The 26,382-nt window shown below is 38.6% G+C and overlaps 1 protein-coding gene and 1 pseudogene across 4 annotated transcripts in view; one reads left to right on the top strand and one right to left on the bottom strand.

Moving 5' to 3' along the window:
* Positions 1-26,382, bottom strand: part of LRRK1 (leucine rich repeat kinase 1) — a 127,551-nt gene that overhangs the window by 85,027 nt on the left and 16,142 nt on the right. The window lies entirely within an intron of this gene.
* LOC116749814 lies at positions 21,425-24,126 on the top strand (annotated as a pseudogene).

Genomic DNA, 26,382 nt, shown 5'->3' with positions numbered 1-26,382 from the left:
TCAAAAATTAAATACAAAGAAAACATATTAAAAGCAGCAAGGGAAAAACAACAAATAACACACAAGGGAATCCCCATAAGGTTAACAGCTGATCTTTCAGCAGAAACTCTGCAAGCCAGAAGGGACTGGCCAGACATATGTAGAGTGATGAAGGAGAAAAACCTGCAACCAAGATTACTCTACCCAGCAAGGATCTCATTCAGATTTGATGGACAAATTAAAACCTTTACAGACAAGCAAAAGCTGAGAGAGTTCAGCACCACCAAGCCAGCTTTACAACAAATGCCAAAGGAACTTCTCTACGCAAGAAACACAAGAGAAGGAAAAGATCTACAATAACAAACCCAAAACAATTAAGAAAATGGGAAGAGGAACATACATATCGATAATTACCTTAAATGTAAATGGACTAAATGCTCCCACCAAAAGACAAAAATTTGGCTGAATGGATACAAAAACAAGACCCATATATATGCTGTCTGCAAGAGACCCACTTCAGACCTAAAGACACATACAGACTGAAAGTAAGGGGATGGAAAAAGATATTCCATGCAAATGGAAACCAAAAGACAGCTGGAGTAGCAATTCTCATACCAGACAAAATAGACTTTAAAATAAAGACTATTACAAGAGACAAAGAAGGACACTACATAATGATCAAGGGATCGATCCAAGAAGAAGATATAACAATTGTAAATATTTATGCACCCAACATAGGAGCACCTCAATACATAAGGCAAATACTAACAGCCATAAAAGGGGAAATCGACAGTAACACATTCATAGTAGGGGATTTTAACACCCCACTTTCACCAATGGACAGATCATCCAAAATGAAAATAAATAAGGAAACACAAGCTTTAAATGATACATTAAACAAGATGGACTTAATTGATATTTATAGGACACTCCATCCAAAAACAACAGAATACACATTTTTCTCAAGTGCACATAGAACATTCTCCGGGATACATCATAACTTGGGTCACAAATCAAGCCTTGGTAAATTTAAGAAAGTTGAAATTGTATCAAGTATCTTTTCCGACCACAATGCTATGAGACTAGATATTAATTACAGGAAAGGACCTGTAAAAAGTACGAACATATGGAGGCTAAACAATACACTACTTAATAATGAAGTGATCACTGAAGAAATCAAAGAGGAAATAAAAAAATACCTAGAAACAAATGACAATGGAAACACAACGACCCAAAACCTATGGGATGCAGCAAAAGCAGTCCTAAGAGGGAAGTTTATAGCAATACAATCCTACCTTAAGAAACAGGAAACATCTTGAATAAACAACTTAACCTGGCACCTAAAGCAATTAGAGAAAGAAGAACAAAAAACCCCAAAGTTAGCAGAAGGAAAGAAATCATAAAAATCAGATCAGAAATAAATGAAAAAGAAATGAAGGAAACAATAGCAAAGATCAGTAAAACTAAAAGCTGGTTCTTTGAGAATATAAACAAAATTGATAAACCATTAGCCAGACTCATCAAGAAAAAAAGGGAGAAGACCCAATTCAATAGAATTAGAAATGAAAAAGGAGAAGTAACAACTGACACTGCAGAAATACGAAAGATCATGAGAGATTACTGCAAGCAACTCTATGCCAATAAAATGGACAACCTGGAAGAAATGGACAAATTATTACAAATGTACAACCTGCTGAGAGTGAACCAGGAAGAAATAGAATATATGAGCAGACCAATCACAAGGACTGAAATTGAAACTGTGATTAAAAATCTTCCAACAAACAAAAGCCCAGGACCAGATGGCTTCACAGTCGAATTCTATCAAACATTTAGAGAAGAGCTAATATCTATCCTTCTCAAACTCTTCCAAAATATAGCAGAGGGAGGAACACTCCCAAACTCATTCTATGAGGCCACCATCACCCTGATACCAAAACCAGACAAGGTTGTCACAAAGAAAGAAAACTACAGGCCAATATCACTGATGAACATAGATGCAAAAATCCTCAACAAAATACTAGCAAACAGAATCCAACAGCACATTAAGAGGATCATGCACCATGATCAAGTGGGGTTTATTCCAGGTATGCAAGGGTTCTTTAATATACACAAATCAATCAACGTGACACCATATTAACAAATTGAAGGAGAAAAACCATATGATCATCTCAATAGATGCAGAGAAAGCTTTCGACAAAATTCAACTCCCATTTATGATAAAAACCCTGCAGAAAGTAGGCATAGAGGGAACTTTCCTCAACAGAATAAAGGCCATATATGACAAACCCACAGGCAACATCATCCTCAATGGTGAAAAACTGAAAGCATTTCCACTGAGATCAGGAACAAGACAAGGTTGCCCACTCTCACCACTCTTATTCAACATAGTTTTGGAAGCTTTAGCCATAGCAATCAGAGAAAAAAAGGAAATAAAAGGAATCCGAAATGGAAAAGAAGAAGTAAAGCTGTCACTGTGTGCAGATGACATGATACTATACATAGAGAATCCTAAAGATGCTACCAGAAAACTACTAGAGCTAATCAATGAATTTGGTAAAGTAGCAGGATACAAAAGTAATGCACAGAAATCTCTGGCATTCCTATATACTAATGATGAAAAATCTGAAAGTGAAATCAAGAAAACACTCCCATTTACCATTGCAACAAAAAGAATAAAATATCTAGGAATAAACCTACCTAAGGAGACAAAAGACCTGTATGCAGAAAATTATAAGACACTGATGAAAGAAATTAAAGATGATACAAATAGATGGAGAGATATACCATGTTCATGGATTGGAAGAATGAACATTGTGAAAATGACTCTACTACCCAAAGCAATCTACAGATTCAGTGCAATCCCTGTCAAACTACCACTGGCATTTTTCACAGAACTAGAACAAAAAATTACACAATTTGTATGGAAACCCAAAAGACCCCAAATAGCCAAAGCAATCTTGAGAACGAAAAAAGGAGCTGGAGGAATCAGGCTCCCTTACTTCAGACTATACTACAAAGCTACAATAATCAAGACAGTATGGTACTGGCACAAAAACAGAAGGATCAGTGGAACAGGATAGAAAGCCCAGAGATAAACCCACGCACATATGGTCACCTTATCTTTGATAAAGGAGGCAGGACTGTACAGTGGAGAAAGGACAGCCTCTTGAATAAGTGGTGCTGGGAAAACTGGACAGGTACATGTAAAAGTATGAGATTAGATCACTCCCTAACACCATACACAAAAATAAGCTCAAAATGGATTAAAGACCTAAATGTAAGGCCAGAAACTCTCAAACTCTTAGAGGAAAACTTCGGCAGAACACTCTATGACATAAATCACAGCAAGATCCTTTTTGACCCACCTCCTAGATAAATGGAAATAAAAACAAAAATAAACAAATGGGACCTAATGAAACTTCAAAGCTTTTGCACAGCAAAGGAAACCATAAACAAGACAAAAAGACAACTCTCAGAACGGGAGAAAATATTTGCAAATGAAGCAACTGACAAAGGATTAATCTCCAAAATTTATAAGCAGCTCATGCAGCTCAATAAGAAAAAAACAAACAACCCAATCCAAAAATGGGCAGAAGATCTAAATAGACATTTCTCCAAAGAAGATATACAGACTGCCAACAAACACATGAAGGAGTGCTCAACATCATTAATCATTAGAGAAATGCAAATCAAAACTACAATGAGATATCATCTCACACCAGTCACAATGGCCATCATCAAAAAATCTAGAAACAATAAATGCTGGAGAGGGTGTGGAGAAAAGGGAACACTCTTGCACTGCTGGTGGGAATGTGAATTGGTACAGCCACTATGGAGAACAGTATGGAGGTTCCTTAAAAAACTACAAATAGAACTGCCATACGACCCAGCAATCCCACTACTGGGCATATACCCTGAGAAAACCATAATTCAAAAAGAGTCATGTACCAAAATGTGCATTGCAGCCCTATTTACAATAGCCCAGAGATGGAAGCAACCTAAGTGTCCATCATTCGATGAATGAATAAAGAAGATATGGCACATATATACAATGGAATATTACTCAGCCATAAAAAGAAACGAAATTGAGCTATTTGTAATGAGGTGGATGGACCTAGAGTCTGTCATACAGAGTGAAATAAGTCAGAAAGATAAAGACAAATACCGTATGGTAACACATATATATGGAATTTAAGAAAAAAAAATGTCATGAAGAACCTAGGGGTAAGACAGGAATAAAGACACAAACCTACTAGAGAGTGGACTTGGGGATATGGGGAAGGTGAGGAGTAATCTGTGACAAAGCGAGAGAGTGGCATGGACATATATACACTACCAAACGTAAAATAGATAGCTAGTGGGAAGCAGCCGTATAGCACAGGGAGATTGGCTCGGTGCCTTGTGACCGCCTGTTGGGGTGGGATGGGGAGGGTGGGAGGGAAGGAGAGGCAAGAGGGAAGAGATGTGGGGGCGTATGTATATGTATAGCTGATTCATTTTGTTGTAATGCAGAAACTAGCACATCATTGTGGAGCAAAGGACAAACAATCCAGTTAAAAATGAGCAAAGATTTGAACAGCAGAAGATATTCTAAAAGCTCAGTATGATTAGTCATTAGGGAAATGCAAGTTAAACACCACTACACTCCCACCAAAATCACTAAAATTTAAAAATACTGACAATAGTTGGTGAGGATATGGAGCAACGAGAATATTCATACCTTATTGGTTGTGTCTAAAATGGTACAACCACTTTGGAAACAAGTCTGGTGGTTTCTTACAAAGCTAAGTATATACCTACCCTATGACTCACTTATTCTATTCTTAGGTATTTACCCAAGAAAAATACGTGTAAAAAATATATCCAAGAATGTTCATGGCAACTTTATTCATGGTGTTTCCAAACTGTAAATAGCAAAGGTGTCCAACAACAGGAGAATGAATAAATAACTACTGTGGTATAGTAACTACTCAGCAATCAAAAGGAATAAATTACTGATCCATGAAATGATTGATGGGAATCTCAAAACACAATGCCGAGTGAAAGAATGACTGCACAAAATGATCCCATTTATATTGTAATCAGTGGTGGGAAAAAACTCAGAACAGTGGTTCCTGAGGGTGGGGATAGTCATGAAGTTTACCAGTGGAGGGGCATGAGGAAATTGTTTGGGTGATGGTTCTTTATCTTGATGATGTTTTTAGTACACAGGTGTTGGTATTTGTCAAAACTTATCAAATAGTCTAATGAAGGTATGTGCATTTTACTTTATATAAACTTTACCTAAAAAATTATAAATAATATTGAACTATAGTCAATAATATGAATACTGAAGCACTTGAGGGTGAAAAGTACAGATATTTCCAATTTACTTTGAAATGCATTAAAAATAATAGATTGATGGATGGATAGAAGAACAGATAGAAATGAGAGCAATTTTAGAAAATGTTAATGGTAAAATCTAGGTGGTGGGTATATGGATGTACATGGTTCAGTTCTTTCAGTTTCACTGTATGTTTGGAAGTTTTCATAACAAAATATTGGGAGAAGTGAATCAGAATAACATACCCTAAATGGAAGGCCTGCCATATGGCATACTGAACGAGCTCCACCACCAACCCAGAAAAATCCTGCTCTGGAAAAAGGGAAAGGCAAGTTGCTTACAGTGAAGCCCCTTGATACCATCCAGGGTCTTTACAGCTCACTCTAAGCCATGACTATTTCAAAGGCAACCATTCTGAAAAGCCACGTTAAGTGGATTTCATGAGTGTCACGCACAATCTGCATCCTTCCTGAAACACCAATACAAGACTGCTGTGTCTGAATGGAGATTACTGGTGTGTGTTTTTTTTTTTTTTTGGCTATGCACTTTTGGAAAGGCGTATCAAAAAAGGGCTTAGTGTGTAAGTGGTTATACATGTGAATAAGGCAGCTTCACATCCCATCACACACTAACAGTCCCCATTAATTATTAACAGTCAGAGACTAAGACATTTGAGAGTCAGCTGCAGGGAGAAGCCATTGGCAGGGTAAGAAGAAGACAGAATCCACGGCCGCGTCATCCATCAGAAGAGGCACTTAATTATGTCACTGCTCATCTTTCAGAATTAAACAAATATCCTCCTTATCTCTGTAAAAGACAGGTGCATGTGTGTGAGGAGGTATAAAGTAACCTCTTCTGTTCACATTAGGAACATAAATTTAAAAAGTTCACCTTTATGCCCAAGTTAAGCAACACTGAGAAGGTAGAACCAAGGACATAGGATGCATGTGAAATTACAAGGGTGGTTTTACTTTAACTTGATTTATAAATAATGCAACATATGTGGAATAAATGACATACTAAGAAACAAGACTCTGCTCAGTTCTATTTTATATATATATATATATATATATATATATATATATATATATATTTAATGCTGTGGTGTTTTCAGTTTGAATCTGATTTTCTTAAGTTGCATGGACAACACATGTACACTCTCACTGACCCAAGAGCTGGGGGGTCTGGTCCAATCAAATTGTTGGAAGGACATTATGGGAAAACATCAGGTAATGCATGTGCATTTAATTTACTCTGCTAACTTCATTTAATTTCCTGAAATCATAAAGAGAATGGTTAACATATATTTAAATTTAAAAAAAAAGGACCAAAATGCTAATGATAAGTATTAATGATGGGCTGGGGGGAATTAGTGATAGGATTAGAAAAGATTTTTCTTTATTTCCTAAATTCCCTGTAATGGAATTATATGACTGCTTTATTTAAAACTTTAAAGAAGTTAGATAAGTAATAAAAGAATACATTCTCATTGAAAAAAATTAAATAGTACAGAGATACATCATGTAAGGCAGAACCCCTCCTCCCCACCATGAAACACCTTTTCTTGGAGGTAAATATTTACTTTAATAGTAATTTTGTTTTACAAAAATACTACAGTTTTATATTTGAGAATTGGTGTCCTTTGATTTAAACTTAAATCGGGGTAATTGTATGTATGTATACTATTTGAGATTATTTAGTTATTTGTGCCTATTAATCAACCATTATCTGTAATTATATTCTTTTACACAGTAAAACATCACAGTTCTAAATATTTTGCTCATACAGATTTAAAATTCATACTAAAAATATAACCCCCCAAACTTACTCTATTTCAATACAATATTAATGTAGCAAACAAGTAACTAGGACTAGTAGGAAAATAATAGTAGAACATTAGAATGATTCAGTGTCAAATTTTTTAAAAAATCCTTTTTGTTCTTTATTACAATAGGTGTAATTATTTTCCTAAATAGCAATGAAAATTCCATATACATATATATACTACAACCAGGCATCTTAATTGTTTGGGTGATGGTTCTATATCTTGAGTTAATGTAAAGTTAATATGCATAACAAAAAGGTAACAAAACACTAGGAGAAAGGGAAACCATTAGCACAGTTCATTTTTATTTTTAAGGTTTGGTCAGTGTTGCTTGTTTGTTTTTAGGAAAGTGTCAATTAGAAGTAATTAGAAGCAAGAACGAGTGAGGGGAAGCTATAAATGTAGTGAATGAGTAGCATTATGGATTCAGCACATGTAGACTTACTCTACAAGAATACAAGAAATATTTAGGGTAAGCTGTGAGGTGATAAGTGAACATATTCCTGGTGGGTGATAAATGTTAATATCTACACAGCCTGGTATTTAAATATGCTGGACACGGACAGTAAATTAAAAGTTCATTATGTGAAAAAGTATTTGGTTAAAAAATATTTAAAAACCTATGAAACCAGAACATCATTTAGTCCTTGATAATCACTTTCAATTTAATATTCTATTTATGAAAAAATACTTTCAGTAACACTGTATATTTCACATATTCAGCCATTTCTAGGAGAAATGTTTTTAGTTGCTAATAACTCAATCTCTAAATGTTATTTCTGTAATTCAAGTTGTAGAAAAACAAATTATTCTGACTACAGGAAAACTAACAGAAATTATTATTCTCCTTTATTTTGGGAAAGTAATAAAACAGAATTCCATGAATGTTATAGAATGATGTCTGGCTGTACAAGCCATGCCACTTACACTAATAGTTCACTGTGGCCTTCCCCATCTTAAAGAGAGTCCTCCTTTGTCTGCTGATTCTGAGTCTGTTCTGTCCTTATATCCTAAGGAGACATTCTTCCCTTTTCTTCTAGAACAGTATTTGTTAACTCATCCCTCCCAACCCAATAATCAGAATAAAATTCTCTCTCTACTGCTTTTTTCCTATGAGTCTAGGACAATGGAGAGGTAATATGAAAGTGACTTTAATTCTAACAGTTCTAAATGTTGGTCTCTTACGTATATATATTATACATTTAATTCTCTCGTCCCCGTCAAAGAACGCATGCATGACAGAAGGCAAATGCTCTCTCTTGATTCGAAATCTGTGGCATCCTCTGTACATCCCGGAAAAGACACTAACGTTTTACTTGAATATATACTTTTTTAAAAATTACATTTACCTCCATCAATAGAGTAGCAAAAGGTAAACATATATCTAACAACCCAGAGTTCACTGCAGAATAAACAAGAGTAAACTTTAGGATGCTACTGACCTGGTCATAATTGTTTAATGACCTTCCTGTGCCATCCTCCATCGAGTCCCTGTGTGGCCAAACCCGGGGGTTGGGGGCTGTCCCTCCCCAGAGGTGACGCCCTCCTGGCACTGCAGTGGCTCACCCACTGTTGCCCTGGGCTTACCGGCCTCCAGCAAGAAGGATGCTTCTTTCTTTGCCAGCTGTCACTCTAGGGGTTTAGCCTCAGCAGCAGTTTTCATCTCTGGGTCACATTACGGTGAAATCCAACCCTTTATTTCTTCGGGGAAGAGGCAGAGGTTGGGGGGGTGTAGAGGGCGACATGACCCCAGGGTGACTCTCAGCAGTAATTCCTCACTGACTCCAGATGGCTGGTGCTCAGCCCCATCAAGCTGGGCCATCAGACCCAGCATCAGAAAAGAAAGCAAAGACAGCAGTGGCATTCACCAGGGGCCTGGCTCACGGCTCACGTAGAGCAGAGCTCCAGCCACGCAGGCTGAGCGTTTCTCATACCAGCAAAGCCTCCCAGCACAGATGTAAAACTTCTCTGTGGATATTCTCACCAAATCACTGGAAATGAATTTTTGTTAATAAAAGGGGCATGGGCGGTTATACCTATGAGCAGGTTGTGCAGAGGGAAATCACACATAAAAGTGCAGTTTTCTTTAGAAACAAAACATACAATTAATTATTAAGATTCCATGTTATGTCCACCTGACACAGTGAAAAATTTAATGAGCTCTAATATTCATTGCTGGCCAGAGTGTGGTGAAAACTGTACACTTGTCAATGTGGGAAGGCTTACTGAGACAGGCTGGGACTGGGACCCTTTGCTGTAGTGCTGCAATGCTTGCACCTGGACATATGTCTTCTGGAGTTACAAAATACAAAGAAACTATAAGGGACTAAAAATAACTGTGTGCATGTGTACTTGGGGCAAATTATGGACAAAAAGATACAAAAAGACCAAAAAAGCTAACTGCCACTTCTGAGGAGCAGGGAGCAAAAGCAGGGTACTGCGCATGGCCCTTGCACACAATACTACCAAAGAGGTGGGCAAAACACCTAAGCCACCCCTCCTGTTGAACCCCTGGACATACCCCTACCCTCACCCCATATAAGGGACCAGCTCGCCACCCCTCCCAGGGAGCAGAGCAAGAAAGGGAAACTCTTGTTTGTTCTTGCTCCCCACTGCTGCATCAGAGGTCCCAATAAAGTCTTGCTGAATTTCTTGTCTGGCCTCTGATCAATTTCTATTGATTAAGGAAGGCCAAGAACCCTGGTCGATATCAATAGCAACACTATGAGTAGGTGTCATGGCTGTCATTTTACAGATGATGGAGGCCAAGATGAAGCCACTTCACAGTGACAAGGCCGGCAAGGAGCAGGGGCAAGAGTGACAGCAGCAAGTCTTTGTGACCCTAGAGCCCATAGAAATCCTACGACTCTTCTTTCCAGTTTATTATTTTTTCCCATAGGAAACATTTTTAAATTGAAGTATACTTGATTTACAATGTTGTGTTAATTTCTGCTGTACAGCAAAGTGATTCAGTTATACAATATATACAATCTTTTTTTTGGGCGGGCGGGGGGGCTTGCCACACCTTGCAACGTGCAGGATCTTAGTTCCTTAATTAGGGATCGAACCTGTGCCCCCTTCAGTGGAAGCACTGAGTCCTAACCACTGGACCACCAGGGAATTCCCCTATACATTCTTTTTTTTTTTTAATTTTTATTGGAGTATAGTTGCTTTGCAATGTTGTGTTAGTTTCTGCTGTACAGCAAAGTGAATCAGCTAAGTGTATACATGCCCTCTTTTTTGGATTTCCTTCCCATTTAGGTCACCACAGAGCATTGAGTAGAGTTCCCTGTGCTATACAGTACGCACTCATTAGCTATCTATTTTATATATAGTAGTGTATATATGTCAATCCCAATCTCCCAATTCATCAACCCCCCTTTCCCCCGCCTTGTATCCATACGTCCATTTTCTACATCTGTGTCTCTCTTCTTTCCAGTTTAATACTTGAGATAGACTGCATGTTTTGTCCCTCTAAATTTCATGTTAACCACAATCCCCAGTATGATGGTATTAGGAGGTGGGTCTCCAGGAAGTGACTGGCTTATGAAGGTGGAGCTGCCATGATAGGATTAATGCCCTCCCAGAAGAGACAGAGACCTTACTTCTCTGTCCCACATGAGGACACGATGAGAAGATGGCCATCCACAACCAGGAAGTGGGTCCTTACCAAGAACAGAATCAGCCAGTACCTCACCCTGGACTTCCCAGCCTCCGACGTGAGAAATAAATGGCTGTTGTTTAAGGCACCCGGTGTGTGGCAATTTTATAGCAGCCTGAGCCGACGAAAATAGTAGAACCTCAAGATACTTCAAAATGAGGAGCTACCATGCAGCCATTAAAACTGATGATAATGGAGACTAAGGAAAAGTACAGAAAAGACTTATACAATATTAAGCTAAAAGAATAGAATATGGAACAGACAGTGAAAAATGGAAAAAATATATAACACAGAAGATTGGTTGACGTCATTTGAAAATACGCAAAGTGAAAGAATTTATTTTGGGAAAAAAGAAGATTTCTAATGAGTATAGTCTATTATTTTTGTTTACAAAAATTTAGTCTGTTTCTCTCTGTTTAGAAAGAAAAGCTGAGGAACACAAGTACATGATAGCAGCAGGTGAAATGATCAGAGATTTTTTTCTATTTGTGTTTTTCTGTGTTTGCCAATATCTTTCCCTTTTTCTCATCAGTTTGTATTGATTTTGAAATTAAGAAAAAGAAAACGATGAAGTGTATCCAGCACGAAGTTGACTACTTTCAGTCTGACTTAATGAACTAGTTCTTTGATGGTATTATTCAAGCTAAAGCAACTCTTGGGTATACCAAGTCTTGACTCAGCTGCTCTGGAAATAAAGAGAACAAGAAAATTTCCCAGACAATAACTGGCAAAGGTGTCATGGACTTTAAAAGAGAAAATAAAATGGTCTATGATAACATTTAGTATATCAGTAATTGGTACCATTTATTGAGTACTGCCAGATGCTATAAGAAACGCCCTGCATACATCTGCCTTCCTCCCAACACCCATGCATGGCAGGGGTTCTCATCACCACTTTCCACCAGATGACCAGTGCTCCAGGTGATTGGTGAAAGTGCCTCCACCCAGCTCCTAACAGCAGAGCTGGGACTTGAACCCTGGGCACCTGTCGTCAAAGTCCAACCCCTTACTTCCCAGGCTGGGTGTGCCCAACCAAACATGGGGCAATTATTCAGAATGTAATGTCCTTGGCAAACATGTAGGAACTAAAAGGTGAGATGATTCTGTCTCATTAGATGGAAAAACCAGATCCTCCATGAATTCAGTAGCAGTGGAAGAGAGACACAGAAATACAGAGCTACAAAGATGAATTCTTTCCAACACTTAGTTCCTCTCCCAAAAATTCATTTATTTATTGCTCATTCATTTTTAAACAATACTTACTATGTGCTGAGCTAGAGCCTGAGGACACACCTTGATGAGACAGGCAGGAAGAGCTAGAGTGTGAAGCTGTATTCTTCCCAGATTTTACTTTTTTTTTTGTAATTGAAGTATGGTTGATTTACAATGTTGTGTTAATTTCTGCTGTATAGCAAAGTGATTCAGTTATACATATATATACACACATTCTTTTTAAAAATTCTTTTCCATTATGGTTTATCACAGGATATTGAATATAGTTCCCTGTGCTATACAGTAGGACCTTGTTGTTTATCCCAGATCTTACTTTTTTTTTTTAAAGAAGACTGGGTTTTAAATTTTTATTAATTTATTTATTTTGCCTGTGACGTGCGGCATGTGGTATCTTAGTTCCCCGACCAGGGATCAAAGCCGTGCCCCCTGCAGTGGAAGTGCGGAGTCTTAACCACTGGACCACCAGGGAAGTCCAGATTTTACCTTTAAACATCTACAACAAATGCCACGCTCAAGAAACTTGGGATGGTCAACAGACACTGACCTGGTCAAGAAAGATGAACCATCCTTCTGAGGAAACAAAAATCACAGAAGTAAGACAGTTCCTTTATTTAATACTCACATAATATAAAAAGGTGCAATCTGAAGATATAAAAAGAAATAGTCATACTCTGATCTCTGGGGAGGTGATTGTGGGCTGGGCCCACTGAGGGCTGGGCCAACCTCTGTCACTGAAATCCTGCTTCCAGGGAAGTGACTAAGGGAATAATTCTATACATTTAAAAAGCACTATGCAGGGACTTCCCTGGTGGTGCAGTGGTTAAGAATCCACCTGCCAATGCAGGGGACACGGACGGGTTCGAGCCCTGGTCTGGGAAGATCCCACATGCCGCAGAGGAACTAAGCCCGTGCGCCACAACTACTGAGCCTGCGCTCTAGAGCCCGCGAGCCACAACTACTGAGCCTGCGTGCTGCAACTACTGAAGCCCACACGCCTAGAGCCTGTGCTCCGCAACAAGGGAAGCCCCTGCTCGCCGCAACTAGCAAAAGCTCATGCGCAGCAATGAAGACCCAACACAGCTAAAAATAAATAAATAAAATGAATAAATTTATTTTAAAAAAGCACTATGCAGGAAAACAAAAGGAAACATGCATAAAGATGCTGATTTCTGCATGGTTTAGTATAGCAAAGAATGGTGGTTTTGTCAATTATGAAATGCATTAAAATGCTTATCACATCGAGCACATGGAGGGACCCCACAACACAGGAAACTGACCGGAAGGAAAGACCCCAGATGCTAACTTTGGCTTTTCTCATGTGATGGAATTTGAGGTTATCTTTTCCCCATTTCCTCTATTTTCCAGTTATTTCTCTGTTACTGCTATAATGGAAAAATAGTTTTTTAAAATACACCTTTCAGATTAACAACGTGAAATTTCTAACTAAATCCAAATTCCTCTGGGCAAAGATGGACACAAGGAAAGAAGAAAATATCTCAATTCAGAGGGAAATTTAGGATGAGGCACCAAGATTTTTCCAGTAGTGTCTCTTACTGAGAACTGTGAACCATGTTAACACACGTGGCAACAGAAATAGAACTGTACTAAAATGAGAAGACTTGGGTTCAAGTCCCAGTCTATTGCTCAACAGCTGCATGGTCTTGGCAAGTATTTGAGATGTCTGAATCTTGTCATCTTCTTGTGAAAAACAAAAACGAAAACAAAATCCCCAAACAAAAAATGACACATATAACAGTACTGAAAAATGCACGCTCCCCAAAATAAAAGCACCGACACACAAATGGGGGTTATTTCCATGATGCCTGTCCCCTTCCCCCCAACTCCAGGCAACTGTGAGGCACTGACACTGCACCCCCACTTTCTCTGTGGACCTCAGGCTCCCTCAGCCTTCACTCTGTGTCTCTCCCTCCTGGAAGGAGCCCCACCCCTTCCCTGCTTCCAGGCCCAGTATGGATGCTACCCTCCAGGGAGCCCTGGGGCCCTTCCCATGGGCTTCTTTCTCCTCCCTCTGTCTGCAGCTGGCCTGACTGGGATCACCCTTGTTGTGAGGATCTGTCTGCCTCCTTTCTGCTTGGTGGTGCCGGCAAGCTGGGCCTGCAGATACTCAGTCAGCATCGTGTGTCCCTAGCACTGTGCCATGCACATAGTAGGTGCTCATTAACAACTTCTTGGATTCAACTCACTGGGCTTCCAGAGCTCTCTGTGTGTCAGTGAGGGGTTCACTCTAATCTTGCCCATCTGCAATATCATTCAGGATGGCCACAGGGCACAGAATTCTCCTGGTAAAAGAGAAGGACACCTTCAGGCCCTTCTGGATTTTCCTTTTCATCAATTCTTCTTTAAATGCTTGATAAAATTCACCAGTGAAGTCATTTGGGCCTGGCTTTTCTTTGTGGGGCATTTTTAAAATTATTAATTCAATCTCTCTACTTGTTATAAGTCTGTACAGATTTCCTATCCTTTCTTGAGTCAGTTTAGGTAGTTTGTGTCTTTCTAAGGATTTATCCACCTCATTTAAGGTACTGAATTTGTTGGTGTACAACTGTCCATAGTATTCTCTTATAATTATTTTTTATTTATGAACAGTTGACAGTGATGTCCCCTTTTCATTCCTGATCTTAGTAATCTGAGCCTTGTCGCTTATTTTTCTTGGTCATTCTAAGTGAAAATTTGTAAATATTTTTTTCAAAGAACCAACTTTTGGTAGGTTTCTCTGATTTTTCTCTATTGTTTTTCTAGTCTCTATTTCATTTATTTCTTCTCTAATCTTTGTTCTTCCCTCTGCTTGCTGTGGGTTTAATCTGTTCCTTCTTTTCTAGTTTCTTAAAATGGAAGGTTAGGATATTGATTTGAGATCTTCTTTTTTAATAAAAGTGGGTATAGCTATAAATTTCCTTCTAAGCACTGCTTTACCTGCATCCTCTAAGTTTTAGCATGTTGTGTTTTGTTTTCATTCATATCAATGTGTGCTCTAATTTCCCTTGTGATTTCCTCTTTAACTCACTGGTTATTTAGGAGCATGTTGTGAATTTCCCAAATTTCCTTCTGTTATTGATTTCTAATTTTATACCACTGTGGTCAGAGAACATATTTTGTTTTATTTCAATCCTTTTAAATTTATTGAGGCTTGTTTTATGGACAAACACAATTTAAACACATAAAGAAAAATCTCCACAAAACTCTATGTGTCCTAAAACACACAAACTAGATAAAAGGACAAATGAGAAAGGAAAATTAGAATGACCAATTAGAAAAGAAAACCCTATATTACAGACAAAGGGTTAATATGATGAAAGAAGCATGCTCTTACATTGCTGGAGGGAATACAAAATTGCACAGCCTCCATGGAGGGGAATTACCAATACCTAGCAAAATTACATCTGCATTTTCCCTCAGCCCAACACTCTGTATTTTAGACATTTATGCCAAAGATACAACAGCAAAAATGCAAAATGATGTCTACACAAGATTATTTATTGCATCATTATTGCAGGGGAAACAATCTAGATGTCCATCTATAGAGAACTGGCTACAGAAACTATGGGACTTCTGTAATCAGAGTCCTATGCAAAGGTAAGAAGGAAAGAGAAAGTTCTATATACTGGGGCATCATCTCCTACTGTTTTGTGGTTCTCAGGGCAGCTCCCATTACCTCCCCCCTGGGTGGGACACACAACATCCCAGCCCCCAGTGACCCTGTGTGCTGGGTCTGCTCACCCCATCCTAGAGCTGGGAAGGCAGAGGCTCAGCTGAGGGCAAATGAGGAGCCTGAGTTATGCCCCAAAGTGGCAGCTCTGGCACAGTGTAGAAGAACAAGTGCAGCACTTGTGGTTCCTGAAAGTGGGAGAGGCCCACGCCCTGTACTTATGGGTAACTGCCAAGGATTCTCCCCATGCCCGTCCATAATCTCCATGCATCCTTAAGTACTGATGGTGAGGAGAAAACCTGCAAGGAGGTGTCCTGCCTCTATCTCCTCATTCTCCTAGGCAGAGTGCACTTTTCTGGTGCAGGGCGGGCAGCGCAGGCTGCTGAGGTGTCTGCACTGGAAAGAGCAGAAGCAGGGCAGACAGACAGACATACACTCACCAAGACAAGACAGGTTGGCTTTGGGGGAAATACCTGGAGGTCTCTTGAGAATACAAGATTAGAGATTGAGGATAGAGACTGCATTCTGTGAACTTCTGGGAAAGATCTGGGCAAAGGAGTTCAGAGGCTTAGCTGTATGCTTTAAATGGAATTCCCTGTGGATGTCCTGTTGAGAAACTTCAGTAAAGATTTAAACTTCTTTTTGATTTTGTTTTAAGATTCCAGGCTGGAGTTTCCTTGGAATACAGAGGTTATGAGTGATTTCCCTGAATCTCACATATATATTCATTTCTACTCTTCTTCCTTTTTAACAAATGGAATATACTATGATTATGTTCTACAACTTGCTTCCCTCACTTAAAAGTTCTGTGTCGGCACATGGAGATCCATCATACCTGTTTTCATGGTAGCCTTTTGTCCTCATTGATGGACATTTAGGGCATGTCTAGTTCTGTGTAATCCCCCTTCACTGCTGTGCTGAACATCCCTACATGTGCATTTCTCACCTGAACTGTATCTCCAGGTTAAATTCCTAGCAGTGGAAGGAGCAGAGGATATAGTCAGCCTTGATTTTTATAAAGATTGCCAATTTGCTTTTCCAAAAGTTACATCAATTATATCCTTACTTAATTATCAACTCAATATTAGTTTAAAATAAAATATGAAAAACAGCATAAGTTATATCTTTGCTGCCTTAAATAATATCAAACTTCCTGATTGTCTCCAATCTGATAAGCAAAATAACATATCTCATAATTGGTTCTGGTTTCCATTTCTTTCCATATGAATGACATTCAGCATATTTTCATATTTACCCATCATCTATCTTTTTCAATGAACTAAACTCTCTATTTTTTGGTTCATTTGAAAATTGGAATATTCTTTCTATCATTGATTTGCCAGTGCTCTTTGTGGTATATGTTGAAGATGGTTTTTACCTATTTGTTGGTTGTCACTTGAGAGGCTTTTCTACAGAATAGTTCTAACTGTTATGTAATCATTGTATTAATCTTCTCCTTTATGATATCTGGGTTTTGTTCTGTGCTTAGGAAAAAGTCCCTCTCCGTCCAAAATTATTTTAATTTATCATTTTCATAGACTTTTAATGGTGCTCATTTTTATGTTTAAATATTTGATTCATCTGAAATTGATTTTGGTGTGGAAGTGAGAAAGCAATATGTTATTTTTGTCCTATTGCCAAGTAGACTTTCTTTTCTGGACTAATTTGAAATCCTAAATAGTAAAGCAAAAGCAATGTGCATTTGGACCTATTTTTTTTTTTGGCCTCGAGGCATGTGGGATCTTAGCTCCCCAACCGGGGATCAAACCTGCATTGGAAGGTGAAGTCTTAACAACTGGACCGCCAGGGAAGTCCCATTTTGGCTTATTTTTGAGTTGCTACTCTGTCCCATTGCTTTCCCTGTCCTTTCCCTTTCTACCCTCCAACACATTTCATTACTATGGCATTGTAATAATTCTAACATATGATGGAACTACTCTGCCCTCCTCTCAACTGACCTTCTCCTCATTTGAATCTTCTTGGCTATTCTTATATGCTTATTTTTCTAGGTAGAATTTATTATTCTTTGTTCATGTTCTAAAAAGAAATCCTGTTTGTATTTTAACTGCAAGTGCACTGAATTATAAAATCAACATGTAGAGAATTGACATATTTACAATGTTGTCTTCCTATACAAGAGGACTATTTGTCATTTTTAAAATTGAAGTACAGTTGACTTACAATATTATATTAGTTTCAGGTGTACAATAATAGCGATTCGATATTTTTATAGATTATACCCCATTTAAAGTTATTATAAAATATTGGTTATATTCCCTGTGCTGTACATTACACTCTTGTATCTTATTTATTTTATACCTAGTAGTTCATACTTCTTCCTCCCCTTCCTTGATCTTGTCTCCCCCCACACCCTCCCCTCTGGTAACCACTAGCTTGTTCTCTGTAGCTATGAGTCTGTTTCTATCTTCTTATATTCACTTGTTTGTTTTATTTTTTTAGATTCTACATATAAGTGAAAACATACAGTATTTGTCTTTCTCTGACTTATTTCACTTAGCATAATACCCTCCAGGTCCATCCATGTTGTTGTAAATTGCAAAATTTCGTTCTTTTTTATGGGTGAGTAATATTCCATTGTACATATATACCACATCTTCTTTATCCATTCATCTATTGATGGACACTTAAGCTGCTTTCATATCTTGGCTATTGTAAATAATGCTACTGTGAACATTGGGGTGCATATATCTTTTTGAATTAATGTTTTCATTTTCTTTGGATATGAACCCAGGAGTGGAATGGCTGGATCATATAGTAGTTCTATTTTTAATTTTTTGAGGAACCTGTATACTGTTTTCCATAGTGTTTGCACCAATTTACATTCTCACCAACAGTGCACAAGTGTTCCCTTTCCTCCACATCCTTGCCAATATTTGTTATTTGCAGACATTTTGATGATAGCCATTCTGAGAGGTATAAGGTAGTATCTCATCGTGGTTTTGATTTGCATTTCCCTGATGATTAGTGATGTTGAGCATCTTTTCATGTGCCTGTTAGCTATCTGTATGTTTTCTTTGGAAAAATGCCTATTCAGGTCCTCTGCCCATTTTTTAATCAGGTTTTTTTTTTTTTATAGTGAGTTGTATGAGTTCTTTATATATTTTGGATATTTACCCCTTATCAGATTTACTTAAATATTCTTAAAGTTTCCTTCATACGAGCCTGTATATTTATCATGATTTCTCCTAGACAGTGTACATTTAATTTATATTAATTCAATAATTAAGAAAAAAGCAAAACATTTCTACTTATAGCCCCTTGGACATTCAAAGTTCTCATTTCAGTTCTTCTGGGCTTGTAAATTGATCTGGATAGGGCATCTAGTTACCCACTAGATACAATGTCAATGCGAAGAGCTCCTAGGAAAGATAAGGAAGGATCAATGAAGTCCTAGAGGTTGATAAGCAAAAGATATGAAGAGAGAGTTCAAAAAAAGTAAATATAACCAGCTCCTACACACACTAAAACATGCTAAGCCTCACTTATCATAAGAGAAATGCATATTAAAACTATACTGAGACACCATTTTTCACACATCAGATTAGGAAAAACCAAAAATTTGATAACAAACACTGTTGTCAGGCCTATAGGGAAACAGGCAAGCACATACATTGTGGAGGATGGAGGTAAACAGGAAAAACTCCCATGGAGGGTGATTTGGCACTATCTGGCAGATTTTTAGAAGCATATGTCCTTTGACCCATCACTTTGAGAATTTATTGCATAGATATGCTTGTATACATGTGAAAAGACATCACAGCATTTTTTGTTATAACAAAATATTAAGAATAGCCCAAATGTCCAGTAAAGGAGACTGCTTACATAAAATGAGGTACAACACAATAGAATTCTGTGCATTTGTCAAAAGAATGATTATGATGATGATGATAGCACGAATGTGTGAAAGAAACAGGCAAGGTACAGAACGGTGTGTGTGATCAGCTATACATTGTATAAAAGAGGGAAAATAAGAATCTATATTTGTTTTGCTTGTATACACATAAAGACATTCTGTAAGGATGTAAAAATCAAAGAATGGTTTTTGAGCTGTGTGACTATATTCAAACAACTAAAGTTTTAAGATCTTGGCAAGGAAAAATACATGAAGTCATTTGCTCTGCCTTTTCCTGGGCATGTCTTCAGGCAGAGATACACACACTCGAGTTCAAACAACAAAAATTGACTCCAGCTGATTTGCCTCAAAACAGGGACTGCCATCTGCCTTCTAAATCCCAAAGCAGGCAAACCAAAAAAAGCAACAAGCCAGGATCAGGGGTCCTCTGCAGCTCGCAGAGTTATGAGTTGATGTATTTAACTCGTAGATTTGAAGGGAAGCCCTTGGGTGATTACAACGTGGCCGCTGAAAAGTTAAAAGCAAACACCACAAATGTATCTGCATAAAGGATAATGCTTAACAGAAGCGAACGCCTGCAGCCTCACCCCTTTGCCCTGAGACAAAAACGCAGAGAAGATCTTCAGTCTGAGCAAGAGTTTACATTCCTGGGTGCCACACTCCTCTGCGGCTGGGTTTGTAGCCTGTGGCTGAGTTGGACCAGACTGCTCTGTGATTGCCACATTCACAGCTATTTTCCTCTATGGAAATGCCCACTCACATAGTACAAACTTCTTCAGTTAATACAAACCCTGGCCAGACAACAATATGGTCCTTTGTTTTTATGAGTGATATTCTGATCATTAAAGCAAGAAGCTCCATGATTCCTCAGAAACCGCAAACATCCCAAGAAAGCCTGGGTTCTGCTACTGCGGCCCTTTGCCCACCGAAACCTGACTCAGCCGTCACTATTTCTCGATGAGTTCAAGGCACTCCTTATGGACAGTTTTCAGCTGAACATTTAAAAGATACTCATGAATATTAGAACTTCAAGCTTTAGTAGGAAACAAACAGATTTTGTTAATCTGGTCCAAAAAAGCATTCTGAAGGTAAGGCAAGGAAAGATTTTGACTTTAATGAAAACATTTTCAATTAAAATTTAGACAGTTTTAATTAAAACAATTTTGATGATTAGATTAGGGGTCATCACATTTCAGTGATAGACACATTCGAAAATGAGGACTGGACACGTTGTAAATTCCATGCTTTCTATGGCTTCAAGCCCAATAAAATCAAAGCCCTCCCATTTTTAAGGACCTCTTCATTTTTATCAGTGTAATATTATTATCAGTTTCAGTTAACAGAACTAGAGTCCAGGTGAGGCTACATAATTTACTGAGTAACTACCAAGCATGCACACTTCGCATGGTGCTAAGCATTCTGCAAACAGATTCTAACCATTTCTGTGTTACAGATGAGGACTGGGGTGCAGAGGGACCAGGATTTGAACCCAGCTCCTTCCGACTGCAAAGTCCACATCCTTGACACCATCACTCAGTTTCTCCTGCAAATTGCACACCTCAGAGATGCCAAGGAGATGCTGGGAGATAGGATCCAGACAGCAGGCTGAGATAGGATCCAGACAGGAGACTGAGCCCTGGCTGTAGCCACAACCTCCTGCCCCAAGTCCTTAAAAGTTATATATATATATATATATATATATATATATATATATATATATATGTGTGTGTGTGTGTGTGTGTGTATACACATATATATATGTGTGTGTGTATATATATATATATATATACACACCAAACTCAACAAGCCATGTGAACACAGAAAACAAGAAGGAGGCCTAATAGGTCCAGAAACCATCGTGCATGAGGTAGGCAAGGTTCAGGAGTGCTCCAAGGCTGCCTGGAGAGCATATGGGAAGCAAGACCCCTAGAGCCACCAGCAGGGGGACTGCTCGGAGGGAAAACTCACAGTAAGCCTGTCTCCAGCCTGCGCCAGGCAGTGGAGGGAAGAGGTTTCTGCCCCCTGTGCACTAGAAAGGAAGTGTGGAACTTTAGGTGGTGGGTGACACTCAGGCAGCTCGTGGAGCCCCCCACCCAGAAGACATACTCTGGGTGCACCCCCAGGACAGTCCACTGCAGTCTCCCTGCCCCCCTATCTGCAGGCTGCGTTGACCAAAACTGCGTTCACAGACAGCTATGGGGAATCCCAAACACAAAGATCAACATCCAACCATGTACCCACAAACATTTGAGGAAGATGAATGCCATAAAGGAGAAGCACCCAATTCCGATAACAGAGCCTGCAAGCAGGGCAGGAAGAGACCCCGCCCCACCCTCATCCCTACACACAGAAAGTAAAGCTAAATTGAGTTCTCTGCTTATTTAGCCAAGGACCCAGTGCCACTGGGAGCATGTTGACCCCCCAGGGCAGGAGAGGATGAGGCATATCCCACCGCAGTTCCCCCTTGGGCCTCAGAGTCCCCAAGGGGAAGTGAGCAGTTGACAGTGACAATGCTTAGGCAAGGTAGGGTCTTGCCAGATCTGAGAGCCTGTATCTCTTGCTGCACCCTTACATTACTGCTCAGTGGGAAAACCTACACAAATAACCCAGTCACCGAGATAAGGGAGTGTGGACAAACTCTGGACTCTTTGGTTGATGATTAACTTGCTATCAGCAACCACTACCCTCATCTGGGAGGAAAAGACTGAATCAGTGCCTGAGCTCCCCTAAGCAGGATATCGGGTTCTGGCTTTCCAGAATCTCGGGGTCCCATCTCCATCTAGTACCAGTGTTAGTAAAGCAAGAACAAGACCCCAGAATAAATATGACTGACGTCTTGGAGAGATACAAGAGGACGCAGCATCCATACACAAGAATTGACTGAAAAGCTAGGAGATTAAAACAAAAGAGTTGATCTGTAAAACACAGTAAGTGGGTGGCAGAGCATAATGGAGAGAGCTAGAGGACAAATCAGCAACGTGGAAAACCAAGCAGAAGGTGCAGCAGCAAGACACAAAGAAGTTAAAGTACAGACAAAAAAATTAAAGAGACATGGAAGATGATCCTTGATGTTTTTCAAAACGTGTCTAATAAGAATTCCAGAACCATGTACTCAAATAAATAAGAAACATTCTCAAGTTGAAAAAAAGATGGGTTCTCAGAAGTTAGAGCATACTACTCAAGAAGTTGAAGAGGGGAGGAGTGAATTTAGGAAAAAGAAGAAAATAAAGATAAAAGCAAAAATTAATTAAATAGAGGGGCTTCCCTGGTGGTCCAGTGGTTAAGACTCTGCGCTCCCTGGAGAGGGTGTGGAGAAAAGGGAACCCTCTTGCACTGTTGGTGGGAATGTAAATTGATATAGCCACTACGGAGAACAGTATGGAGGTTCCTTAAAAAACTAAAAATAGAACTACCATATGACCCTGAAATCCCACTCCTGGGCATATACCTTGAGAAAACCATAATTCAAAAAGAGTCATGTACCATAATGTTCACTGCAGCACTATTTACAATAGCCAGGATATGGAAGCAACCTAAGGGTCCATTGACAGATGCATGGATAAAGAAGATGTGGCATATATATACAATGGAATATTACTCAGCCATAAAAAGAAACAACATTGAGCTATTTGTAATGAGGTGGATAGACCTAGAGTCTGTCATACAGAGTGAAGTCAGAAAGAGAGAGACAAATACCGTATGGTAACGCATATATATGGAATCTAAAAAAAAAAAAAAAGGTTCTGAAGAACCTAGGGTCAGGACAGGAATAAAGATGAAGATGTAGAGAATGGACTTGAGGACATGCGGAGGGGGAAGGGTAAGCTGGGACAAAGTGAGAGAGTGGCATTGACATATATACACTACCAAATGTATAATATATAACTAGTGGGAAGCAGCCACATAGCACAGGGAGATCAGCTCCGTGCTTTGTGACCACCTAGAGGGGTGGAATAGGGAGGGTGGGAGGGAGACACAAGAGGGAGGGGGTATGGAGATATATGTATACATATAGTTGATTCAATTTGTTATACAGCAGAAACTAACACAACACTGTAAAGCAATTATACTCCAATAAAGATGCTAAAAAAAAAAAAGAATTAACGTTCTGAGACTTACAGAAGCTTTCTAATATAATAAACCACTCCAATGTTAAACTTAAAAAAAAAAAAAAGACTCCGCGTTCCCAATGTATGGGGCCCGGGTTCCATCCCTGGTCAGGGAACTAGATCCCGCATGCCTCAACTAGGAGCCCGTATGCCACAACAAAGATCCCCCAGGTGGCAAGGAAGATCCCACATCCTGCAACTAAGACATGGCACAGCCAAAAAAAAAAAAAAAAATTAATTAAATAGAAACCAGAGTTTTTGTCTGCCATCTTGGTGTGTGTGGTTAACTCTGTTCCTCACCCTGTCCTCTCCCAAGACTTTCAGGATCAAGCGATTCCTGGCCAAGAAACAGAAGCAGAATCGTCTTATTCTCCAGTGGATTCAGATGAAAATGTAATAAAATCAGGTACAACTCCAAGAGAAGACATTGGAGAAGACCCAATCTAGGTCTATAAGGAATCACACATGAAATGGCACGCGTATTTTTGCTGTATCAAGGTCATGTGCATCTTAACCATATCACTCTGAAAACCACTACTATTTGGACAGCTGGATGTGTTTTATTGGGAAAATAATTTTCCTCTTTGTTTCAATGTTTCTGCGCTAGTGGGTTGGCTCAGTAATAAATGTGAGATCTTTCGTTGGAAAAAAATAAATAGAAAGCAAAGACACTAAAAAAAGCAACAACAAAACCCAAAGCTGCTTCTTTCAAAGGACTCATGAAACAATCTTATTGACAGATTGATCAAAAAAATAAGAAACGGGGGTGGGGGGTAGCAAAAGTACGGACAATATCTGGAATGAGAAAGGAGACAAAAATATACACTAGAGAATTAAATCATGAGAGATGGCAGGTCTGGGACAGGAACTGGACCACAGGAGCCTGGAATATCTTGTCACATCAGAAAGCAAGGATGTTATCAAAGACTCCTGGGGTCATGTCAAAAGATAGAGAAACCAACCCAAAGGGGCTTCAGCTGGCAAAAGATGAATAATTTTAGCATCAGAAATAAAAAAGTAAAAATCCATGAATGAGTAATAATATTAAAAGGACACACTTTATCGGTCACCTTTGAAAGATGCTAGGGAATTGATCCATTTTCAGAAAATGAAATAATTAAAATAAGGGAAAGATTCATTCATCCTGACTTTCACATACAAACCGTATCTCAAGGTACCACAGAGTTGATGGGAGGAAGTCCTTCTTTAGAGATAGATTTCAGCTAGATGAAGAAAGAATGGTAAACTTAAAATATCACCACTTCACAACCCCAAAGAAATAACTGATATAAAGCAATGATTGATGACTGATAAAATCATTAGGTGAAAAGCTGAAAAACCATTACAACCTTTATGATGAAGTATCATGCTGACAACACCAAAAATACTGAAAAATTTGAACAGCAAAGACAGACAATTAGACATCATTTGACTCCTGTGATGAAACAATAGGAAATACACAACACTAGTTATTTAGTGTTCTTGCCAAGTCTTACTGAATGTAATCAAGCCTCTGGATCTATGGAAGCACAGAGGAGCACCACACTGGATGCAATCACCAAAATCCAGACTGTGGGAAACTAAAAAGGATAAGCAATGTGGTTTTATCAACAATTAAATTGCAAGGAAAAAGGAAGTGAGGGAGAAAGGTAGAAATTAAGAGACTCAGTAACAAACCTGATTCAAGTCAACCATTGATAAAAATAAATTATGAGACAATCAAGGGCATTAGAATGCTGACTAGATATCTGATGTTATTAAGCCCATATTTTTTACTTTAAAAAATGTATATAAAATGTACTGAGTTGGACTTTTTTAAACACTTCTTAACATATGACATTTGGAATTGGGTTCTAAATAATCTAGAGAGAAATGGAAGGGAATATGAAAAGATCAAGATTGGCTATGTGTGATAATTGCTAAAGTTGGGGCAATGGATACAGAGAGGTCCATTACAGTATTCTCTCACTTTTATGATGCGTTCAAAATTTTCCATAATATAAAAGATGGAAAAAAAACTGAGATAAAAACATAACAATTTCAAAATTCTGCCTAGGCTAAAGATTTATGAAAAGAAAAAAGCCATTTTGAATCTAGGCCTGAGAAATTGATTTCTGAGGGAAAAAAAGAGAGAGGAGACTATTTTCTCTGATTCTTTGGAAGAAAGGAAAACTGGAAAACTAGGGACCAGAGTGGGAGGGAATACTTTTCACTGTATTCCCTTTTGTACTTTTGAATTTTATATCGAGTATATGATGTATCTATGAAAACTAAATGATGTCATCTAAAAACATATTTTAAATCCTGAAGCCACTAGGAACTTTATGCTAATACATTTGAAAATCTAGATTGAATGGGTGACTATCTAGAAAAATGTATTCACAAAATTAACTCAAGAAGAAATGGAAAATTTAAATAAACCTACAGTCTTTAATGAAATGGAATCAATAATGTAAAAGTCTACCCATAAAAAAGCACCAGGCCTAGACGGTTTTATAGGTAAAAGGTTTTATCCAGCTTCTTGGAAAATAAAGCTCTTATACAGTACAAACTTAGTGTTGATTAAAAAATTAAATTACAAAAAGATTGGCACAGTATGAAAATATTTATTTTAAAATCTTAAATATGGAGACTGTTCTGAAAAGAGCAGGACTGCCCAAACGTGACTGTGGTTGCCACTCCTCAAACCTGGACAATGAGCCAGCTGAGGG

This window comes from Phocoena sinus, chromosome 2, assembly GCF_008692025.1.
Source record: "Phocoena sinus isolate mPhoSin1 chromosome 2, mPhoSin1.pri, whole genome shotgun sequence".
Taxonomy (NCBI): domain Eukaryota; kingdom Metazoa; phylum Chordata; class Mammalia; order Artiodactyla; family Phocoenidae; genus Phocoena; species Phocoena sinus.
The sequence above is the reverse complement of the archived record's forward strand: the minus strand, read 5'-3'. Positions and strand labels throughout refer to the sequence as shown.